Source organism: Schistocerca serialis, chromosome 9 (genome assembly GCF_023864345.2).
Source record: "Schistocerca serialis cubense isolate TAMUIC-IGC-003099 chromosome 9, iqSchSeri2.2, whole genome shotgun sequence".
Lineage (NCBI taxonomy): Eukaryota > Metazoa > Arthropoda > Insecta > Orthoptera > Acrididae > Schistocerca > Schistocerca serialis.
Genome location: NC_064646.1, coordinates 509934913 through 509942713, shown reverse-complemented (window position 1 = coordinate 509942713; position 7801 = coordinate 509934913). Strand labels below are relative to the sequence as shown.

Here is a 7801-nt window from a genome sequence, read left to right as displayed (position 1 = left end):
CGAAACAAACACAATTATTTACAGGTGGCGCTCGGCGAGATACTGCGAGACTTCAATCGGCGGAGAAAATCCACTAAGTTACATTAATGTCACTATGACTGACGATTGACGTAATAAAACATAACCAAGATCACTGAGAAATACACTATGTGACCTAAGTAACGCCAGAGGAATTTAATAATCTACACTCCTGGAAATGGAAAAAAGAACACATTGACACCGGTGTGTCAGACCCACCATACTTGCTCCGGACACTGCGAGAGGGCTGTACAAGCAATGATCACACGCACGGCACAGCGGACACACCAGGAACCGCGGTGTTGGCCGTCGAATGGCGCTAGCTGCGCAGCATTTGTGCACCGCCGCCGTCAGTGTCAGCCAGTTTGCCGTGGCATACGGAGCTCCATCGCAGTCTTTAACACTGGTAGCATGCCGCGACAGCGTGGACGTGAACCGTATGTGCAGTTGACGGACTTTGAGCGAGGACGTATAGTGGGCATGCGGGAGGCCGGGTGGACGTACCGCCGAATTGCTCAACACGTGGGGCGTGAGGTCTCCACAGTACATCGATGTTGTCGCCAGTGGTCGGCGGAAGGTGCACGTGCCCGTCGACCTGGGACCGGACCGCAGCGACGCACGGATGCACGCCAACACCGTAGGATCCTACGCAGTGCCCTAGGGGACCGCACCGCCACTTCCCAGCAAATTAGGGACACTGTTGCTCCTGGGGTATCGGCGAGGACCATTCGCAACCGTCTCCATGAAGCTGGGCTACGGTCCCGCACGCCGTTAGGCCGTCTTCCGCTCACGCCCCAACATCGTGCAGCCCGCCTACAGTGGTGTCGCGACAGGCGTGAATGGAGGGACGAATGGAGACGTGTCGTCTTCAGCGATGAGAGTCGCTTCTGCCTTGGTGCCAATGATGGTCGTATGCGTGTTTGGCGCCGTGCAGGTGAGCGCCACAATCAGGATTGCATACGACCGAGGCACACAGGGCCAACACCCGGCATCATGGTGTGGGGAGCGATCTCCTACACTGGCCGTACACCACTGGTGATCGTCGAAGGGACACTGAATAGTGCACGGTACATCCAAACCGTCATCGAACTCATCGTTCTACCATTCCTAGACCGGCAAGGGAACTTGCTGTTCCAACAGGACAATGCACGTCCGCATGTATCACGTGCCACCCAACGTGCTCTAGAAGGTGTAAGTCAACTACCCTGGCCAGCAAGATCTCCGGATCTGTCCCCCATTGAGCGTGTTTGGGACTGGATGAAGCGTCGTCTCACGCGGTCTGCACGTCCAGCACGAACGCTGGTCCAACTGAGGCGCCAGGTGGAAATGGCGTGGCAAGCCGTTCCACAGGACTACATCCAGCATCTCTACGATCGTCTCCATGGGAGAATAGCAGCCTGCATTGCTGCGAAAGGTGGATATACACTGTACTAGTGGCGACATTGTGCATGCTCTGTTGCCTGTGTCTATGTGCCTGTGGTTCTGTCAGTGTGATCATGTGATGTATCTGACCCCAGGAATGTGTCAATAAAGTTTCCCCTTCCTGCGACAATGAATTCACGGTGTTCTTATTTCAATTTCCAGGAGTGTATTTTACAGTATGAAAACACTAAGGATGTATGCTGACTTTAGAGGCATGCAGTAAACTTAGTTTTTTGCTATGTTTATAATATTTTGTCTAATCTGATCAGAAGATATTTGATGGAAGGAAAAAGGAAGACAAACATGAACACAAACACCATATACGCAAGCACAGACTTTAGAGGCAGTAGGGCACAGCAGCCAAGCTCCATTATTAATCTGTTGTTTGTACTACCTAGCAATTTAAGTATAGGGATTTATTTATGTATGTATTTTCTTATTTCTTTTATTATTTATTGTTTATGATGTGTGTACCATGCGTTGTTACAGACTTCGGTGACGAAAGGATGAAAAAATCCCCCCCCCCCCCCCCCACACACAGTAACTCGGGGGTAGAAAATGAACAGATTTTGTCTCATTTGGAGACAGCTTCTAAAAGCACTTACAGTGCGTTCATGTCCTAGTGTTTTCACTTCAATACATAAGCGCATCAGTAGTACGACATAAAGTGCTGTTGTGAAACTTCCTGGCAGATTAAAATTGTGTGCCCGACCGAGACTCAAACTCGGGACCTTTGCCTTTCGCGGGCAAGTGCTCTACCAACTGAGCTACCGAAGCACGACTCACGCCCGGTACTCACAGCTTTACTTCTGCCAGTACCTCGTCTCCTACCTTCCAAACTTTCTTTCAGGAGTGCTAGTTCTGCAAGGTTCGCAGGAGAGCTTCTGTAAAGTTTGGAAGGTAGGAGACGAGGTACTGGCAGAAGTAAAGCTGTGAGTACCGGGCGTGAGTCGTGCTTCGGTAGCTCAGTTGGTAGAGCACTTGCCCGCGAAAGGCAAAGGTCCCGAGTTCGAGTCTCGGCCGGGCACGCAGTTCTAATCTGCCAGGAAGTTTCATATCAGCGCACACTCCGCTGCAGAGTGAAAATCTCATTCTGATAAAGTGCTGTTGTTCTCAAGCGAGTTCTCTCATGCTCTGTGAGATGTCAGACAGCGTCGCGACCGCGAAATGTAGTATTAGAGGCACGTACTCTCTGAGAAGACAATCACCTACCAATTTATGAAATAAAATGTTGTGAGCAAAAAGTACGCCGACATAGTTTCGTATAGAAACACAGGAACAAATAACGAACGTGGACATTTATCATAAAACACAAACTAATGGTATCATGAGCTACAGTTTTCTTTCTGAACAAAATGGATAATGAACAGGACAGTGTACATTTACCCAGTGACAATGAGTTATTCAGTGCCAGCGACCTGTGAGCTATACGCAAATAGACAAGTTAAAATAAGTTTCATATCGCAAACCCTTTTCTTCGAGGTAAAAGAGATATGGTGAATCGAGGAAGCCTGCTACAGTACGAGTGTTTGTGCACTATATAGGACAGTGTGCCGTTGCAAGCCAAATAGTCACAGCCAAGGTGTACGGCAAGTTGAAACGAGTGCGGTTGGTTTTTCGCAAACTCTGCGAACACTGCACGAAACACTGAAAAGTATGGACCGGGACGCACGGCATCGCTTTACGGCGGTGGTCCCACGCAACTGCTGAGCTCCAAACGGCGCGCAGCGTGCCATCAAACTGATTGTTGCGTCTGCATTGTTGGCTAACGGCGTAATACAGGAGGACAATTTAAATTCAAAGCAATATCTACGTTTAAATGGACACCCAACAAAGTGCCAAGACATGTAGAAAAACAGTTTCCTGACACACTAAATAAACTCTGACTACCACAGCTCATGATTAATGTCCCACACTACCTTTGAACAACGCCTATGTTTATATATATAAAGTACTAATCCATGTGAATTTTTATTTGTTACATGTTTATATTACTCATGACGAGATAATAGTAAAATACGAAAAGGATGTCACTAAGCAGATCCTGGCGTGGAAGAGGGAATCAGTGGAAAGCACAAGCAACTCTAAGCAAGAACTGACGCCTCTTGCTGCCCCAGACACCTCTGCTAGCCCTACACCCTAGATCCGTACACTCCAATAAATATGTGACTTTCCTGTAATTTTTTTTTTTTTACTCAAGAGACAAAGACTTATGAAAAATGAATTTTATTGTCAACATGCGAACGAGGAGGCTGTTTATACGGCGATATATTATGTATAAAACAATGTAATACCCTTGTATAATGCAGTGTACAAAGAGATAATAAAATAATTTTGTGTATACTGTAAGACATAAAAAAGAAAGAAAAGAAGAGAAAGAAGGTAAAACGAGTATGTAACAATTCTGTGTATAATTATCCGGATGTGATGATTTTATGTGAAATACGATGTAAAGACAATGTAAAAGATTTTGTGTGTATAGTATGTTAAGTTTATGTGTATTTTACGTGTGTTCTGTATATCCTAATGCATATGTTTTGTCCTCATTGCCATGTGCTGGAACTGGCATCAAAACCATGTTTGTTGAATGAAGATATGGGGAGAAAGACACTTGCAGTGCAGTCCCATTACGTGTGTATAACAGTCAAGTGTTAAGTGTTCGGGCCCATAGCCCGGAAAATTGACATTTCTTCGGACAATTTTCCAAAGGGTAGGGTGACCAAATTATTTTCGGTGAAACCCGGGACACATTCACCACAGTGCCAATGGACACCTCATTCCACATGTACCCAGGTTTCTTAGTTTTAAATACTAATGTTTCGTTGATACATTTTGTTAACCCTATTATTATAACTAATAAGAGGATACAAAAGATTGATATAATCTAGATTATCTGTACAATTAATGACATTAAATAAACGTATACAGTAATAAAGAAATGTATTACGATTTTACAAAATTTTACAGCCATTCAACTTTTAATCAATTAATATTAACATGAGCTTTAATATTACTGAGCACTTGTAGATGGAACTGACTGTCCTTGGAGAAAAAGGGTATTTTTCACTGCCTCCAGCCTTCTTGATCATGTCTTTGTTCTTTGAGACACAGTGATAAAACTCGGCATAATCAATTTTGTAGCTGTACAGGAGCTGCAGGATTGCTTCAAGAGAGTCCACCTGCATTCTGTTTCTTTCATCAGTCCTCTGGATATTCATGAACGAAAATATCCTTTCCACATTGGCATTATGCGCTGGGATTGCAACTAAACAGCTTGTAATTATTACCAACTCAGAGTAATCCTGAAGACAGTCACAGCTTTTAAAAAATATCACCCACTTCTTACGACATTCCAATGGTGTTTTTTTTTTTTTCATCATTCCACTTGTGAAGACTTTCTTCAACAAAATTTGTCGGTATGCCGAACTGATCAAAGAGAGTGGAATCATCGATTTCACTCTCTTTACTCTTCAAATAAGAAACTGCCTCTTCAACACTTTCCCATTTTGGCACTCTCTTCAGTAACATCCAATCAAACACCGGCGATGAGGGTAATTATGAGGCGCTCCACATGCTGAGATATTCTACACAAGTGTCATAAAACTTGTTAACTTCTTCTCTAAAACTCCTTTCCTCTGCTTCTGATACTTCTGCTCTTTTAAGGACAGATTTAACATTAAAAGATATGAACTGCTGTTCTCTCCTCTTAGTAACAGTTTCCAGAGTATTTTTCAAAACTTCATTTACCTCTATTACACTTTTCGTGCTTCTCTTAATTTCCTCTATCCCATGCTGCAAAGTGCTAAGCTGACTGTGAATGAACCATAAGTAGGCTACACTTAAAGGATTACTGAAAAACTGAACCAATATTTTGGGGGCTTTGTCTTCATTTAGGAAACAATCTTTTAACGGTTCAAACAGGCGGATTACTCTTTCAACTGTTGGAAACAGTGATAACCCGCGAGTTTTCGAGTGACACATTACATTCATATATTCAGTTCCAACATAATCACTGAGCTCCTTAAGCCTCTCTGTTCTAACAGTATATATGTAAAAGTATACCTTCATGAGGATAGTTTCAACATCACAGCTTAAACTGTCAGCAGATGTCTGCACGCTATTGTGTAAAACATGTGCAGGGCACCCTATGCCTTCAATGTTTTCATGCAATGTTGCCTTTAATTTTATAAATACGCTCCATTTGCCTTGTCTTTTTAAACCACCAAAGTTTGTGTTGGTGTTGTCTCCACAAAATGCCACACATTTATTTTTCTTAAGATCAAACATTTCGATGGTATTCATACAAAATCTTGAAATTTCGTCAGATGTTTCATTAGGTAGGGAATTCCCTGATTAATATCGAAAAACTGAACAAAAAACTGAAATATTTTAGTGGCCTTATCATTGCTGGCATCAGTGGATATCCCGTAGAAAGAAGACTTTTTGATGTATTCAAGGCTTTCCTTTACACTCTGGGGCGCAATAACTCCTTTCACAAAGTCTGACACTTTAATTCTTGCTGAACTAAACTTTTTTGCAATGGAAGAATCATCAAATATAATGCTGTTAAGCTTATTAGTACAATCACTAGATCTATAAGTTTGGTGATGTTTTACCGTGTGGTAGGCTAGTGTAAGCTCGGCTGCTCGAACTTTCGTCTCTTCACTTGACTGATGTTTCACAAAATAATTTTGTAGAGTTTTACTGTAGCTCGGTGCACTGTATCTGTTAATGTGTTTCTTTGACCTGATGTGATCAACTATGTCGGAACGTCCACCATGAGTTATACTAATAAAACAGTTACATTCGGAACACTCTGCCTCGTAATCAAAACGACCTTTCTTGATGAAATTCCATTCCTTGGAATAACAGTCACTAAACTTGCAGGCAAGTTTCGGCATTGCGTCTCACAGTACTGCAGCAATAATACCACTAATATGAGAAAAAACTATTGCAGTTTGTCTGACAAAACATCGACTACTACACTGTTCTGACAAAGAGTGTGTGAGTAAGTGGCGCGACAACCGGACGGCTTCATAGTTCTGTTACAATAATACAACTTACCACTTGTTGGCCAAAGTACCGCTCAAAGTAAATTATTGCCTGAGTGTATCAATACTGGTACTGTGATTACTAGTATGTGACAATGGAGGTTTTAGACAAATAAGCTAAAATATATTAATTTCTTGTGTTGTATTTCCTTTAATATAGCGAAATCCCAAAAATTTCGGAAAGTTTCACGAAATGCATTTAAAAACTGAATTCCGGGATTTTTGAGCGTCTCGAAACAAATTTTCGGGACACCGGAACACAGGGATGAAAACCGGGACAATCCCATTTTTCCGGGACGTTTGGTCACCCTACCCAAGGGGGCCATGTAAAGGAACTAAAAAATGTTGTAATTTAATCTCAAAGATACAAGAAGAAAATTTGTTCGACTGTCATATCAGAAGAATTCTCTGAAAAGCTGTTTTATCCTTGATAGACAAAGGACTAATTTCGAGATTCTTTTATTACTTCTAGTATTAACTACTTTCTGTTCTGATGTGCTTTCGAAAAGACATACGGTATAATTTCATGTCTATGTGTGTGTTAAATGATGAAAATGTGATTTATGATTCGTAATTATTTTACGAAAATAAATTAAGATAGATCTTCCTCATCAGATCGCAACCACTCGCGCGCGAATGTACAGTACGTACCCTCTGAATGTGTCTAGTCAGTCGTGCGCATTGTTCTAAAGATTTTCTGTTAATATTCAGTGGATTGCATCTCCGCAATTAATTTTTGTTTATGCCGGAAATAGCACTTCTCGCGAAGTATTTATTACGCAAGTTTCAGGCATCATTCAATGTCAAAAATTCCGAAGTACGGCTGACTAAGCAAACTTCTACAATAATTTCATATCTCTACAACTACAATGACACAAAACAACAATAACTAACAGAGAGTGTACGTTACACCGTTCATGTTCAGAACGATCAGGTTCTGATAGATAGATGTTTGTTGTTGTTTCCGAAGCGGCAAAATGTTTTGTGGGGTCGAGGTGGTATCCCTCCGCCCAACGCTCTTCCTTTCTCATTCAGGGCTGGAACTACAATGGTGGAGTTAGCTGACGTTGCTAAACGAGAAATCTAAAACGGTGTGTTTGTTGTAAACAGACTCTGTGAACGTTACGGAAATACTTTCATTTCGTTAATAAACGTACGTAACTCATGAACGTAAAAGACTATCTTCCCAGCCAACACCGAGGTCTCAGCTGGATTGTGTCTAAGCAGCTACCCATGCACACGCCAACCTATAAAATTTTCAACGTAATACTGTACGACTCCAAATTTCTCCTATTTTCTCGGCCATCTCT

At 42.2% G+C, this 7801-nt stretch overlaps 1 non-coding gene across 1 annotated transcript; it reads left to right on the top strand.

The window, feature by feature from the left end:
* Positions 1–2394: 2394 nt before the first annotated feature.
* Positions 2395–2471, top strand: Trnas-cga (transfer RNA serine (anticodon CGA)). Its single transcript has one exon. It is a non-coding gene; the product is annotated as a tRNA-Ser (tRNA).
* The last annotated feature ends 5330 nt before the right edge of the window (positions 2472–7801 follow it).